The sequence below is a fragment of the Piliocolobus tephrosceles genome, chromosome 5 (assembly GCF_002776525.5).
Source record: "Piliocolobus tephrosceles isolate RC106 chromosome 5, ASM277652v3, whole genome shotgun sequence".
Taxonomy (NCBI): domain Eukaryota; kingdom Metazoa; phylum Chordata; class Mammalia; order Primates; family Cercopithecidae; genus Piliocolobus; species Piliocolobus tephrosceles.
The window spans coordinates 140,014,443-140,016,833 of NC_045438.1; the positions used below are offsets into that span (position 1 = coordinate 140,014,443).

A 2,391-nucleotide genomic window follows, 5' to 3' on the forward strand; every position below is an offset into this window, starting at 1 on the left:
ATTTCAGGCTACTTTGGACACACTTTCTATAGGGTAGCCCTGCTCCTCAAAGAGCAGGAAAAAGTAAATAAATAAATAAATAAATAAATTTTGATGGTTTTGCTCAGTATGCCAATCTTACTGTGCCAACTTTACTAACTGCTGTCTATGTCTGCCAGTTAACTTTTCCTCCTCCAGACTGAACAAAAAAAAATGCCCATTTATTTAAATTTGTTAGATTTTGAGATTTTTGGGTTGCTATTCTTTGGGCACAACATCCACTAGTGAGAAGGTGAGGAACCAAAACTGAGAACAATCTCAAAACACGTGAATAAGTTTGAGTCTGTTGAAACATAAGTCCTGGTAGGGCATCTTGCCCAAAGTAGAGTTGGATTCTTCAGCATTGACTAGAGTAAGTAGCCTCTCCAAACTGGATCACACCAGAAACCATTATTCAATCTAATACTCCTCATAGGATGCTTTCTGAGAAATAAAGGGACTTAACTAAATCAGTTTCATAGGAAACAGCAGAAGACATTTCCTTGGTCTACCCAGACTCATCTACTCCGGCCTCAGAACTAGCGTTCGGCGGTCTCATACATGGGTCATTACTTGATAAATTAGTGTACGTAGGATATACCATCCAAAATATGGCCTAAAACAATTCTTGAGTTTTGACTGGAGAAAATGGTGTACAAGGGATCCAGGACAAGTTTAGGGCTGAGAGATGCATCTCTCTCGGGAAAGGAGATAAGACTGGGCACCGGAAAAATGAAAGTTTCTTCCCAGTAGCTCGTCATTTCCACGAAGCCAAGACGACGCGAAAACTGAGGGAATTTGCAGTTGGTTTACTTTACAAACTTGTCTTCTTCTTTTTTTTTTTTTTTTAATCTTTTTTATCTTTCCTACCCTATCAATATACGGGACATAACTGGGGAAAGGGTCACAAAAAGTCGTCCTAGATTGTTTTGTGGATCAGTCCAAAGGTGAGCTTAGAGCAAGCAACCTTTAGGCAAAATGCTTGGAGCTTTTCTGACAAAGGTGAGCTTTTTTTTTTTTTTTTTTTTAATTTCAACTTTTATTTACATTCAGAGAGTACAGTGCAGGTTTGGGACAAGGGTGTATTGCGTGTTGCCGCTGTCTGGGTTACGATTGAACCCGTCATCCAGGTGGTGAGCATAATACTCAACAGGCAGTTTTTCAATCCTTGTCCCCCTCCCTACCTCCCACCTCTTACAGTCTCCAGTGTCTTTTGTTCCTGGGGAGCTCTTGTTTGAGCTTTACAAGCTTTTCTCCCTGGAGGAAGCACCGTCGTATCTTTGAGACGGAAAAGGTTAAAATATATCAAACAATGATGCTCCTTCTTACGCTGCCATGTCCACTCCTTCATTGCAGACTTGAGTTCTTGGCTGGTATTTCTGTACAAGAATTTGCATCATCATTATTAGTAGCTTATAGAAGAGAGTCTTCAAAGAAGGCAAAGATGTCACTTCTGATCATCTCGCAGTTTATAATTCTAAGGAATTGCTATCAGGAATTTTGGATGGAGTTTTATTCCTCCTGCGCGCATCCTCCCCCGCCTCTCCCCGCCCCGCTTCAGGTTGTTAAATCTGCAATTGCGAAGTTAAAGGTTTGAAAACAGAAACTCAACGTTTTCCTACTGCACTTCAGTTTTCGTATTGGAAAATCAACACTCGCGTGCGGCCGCGTGGCCTAATGGATAAGGCGTCTGATTCCGGATCAGAAGATTGAGGGTTCAAGTCCCTTCGTGGTCGTGTCCTTACTACTGTCAGGAACTAGCTTTAGTTTCTGCATGTTTCCTTGAGCTTTCTGCAAGACGGTTTTTTAAAAAAGGCTTTGGAAACTTGAAATGAAATGAGCGAAGAATAATGACGAAAAGCAAGAACCCAGTAGTAAGCAAGGTGTGTACAGATTATTAAAGTGCACTTTGTCCTTGGCGTAGGTACTACCGAAGGCATTCGTAATTTGGAATTGGCTTGGTTTTTCCAATTTATGGTCTTGTCCTGCTTGTTTCATGAATTTAACAAACACAACACAAAAAGTACCTTTTTTTTTTTGAGACGGAGTCTCGCTCTGTCACCCAGGCAGGAGTGCAGTCCTGATCTCGGCTCACTGAAAACTCCGCATCTCGGGGTCAAGAGATTCTCCTGCCTCAGCCTCCCAAGTAGCTGGGATTACAGGCGCCCGCCATCACACCCGGCTAATTTTTGTATTTTTTTAGTAGAGACGGGGTTTCATCATGTTGGCCAGGCTGGTCTCGAACTCCTGACTTCAGATGATCCGCCCGCCTCGGCCTCCCAAAGTGCTGGGATTACAGGCGTGAACCGCTGTGCCCGGCATTTATCTTCCTTCCTTCCTTCCTTCCTTCCTTCCTTCCTTCCTTCCTTCCTT

General features: G+C 42.7%; 1 non-coding gene across 1 annotated transcript; it reads left to right on the forward strand.

The window, feature by feature from the left end:
* Positions 1 to 1,681: 1,681 nt before the first annotated feature.
* On the forward strand, positions 1,682 to 1,754 carry TRNAR-CCG. The gene has a single exon. It is a non-coding gene; the product is annotated as a tRNA-Arg (tRNA).
* Positions 1,755 to 2,391: the final 637 nt, after the last annotated feature.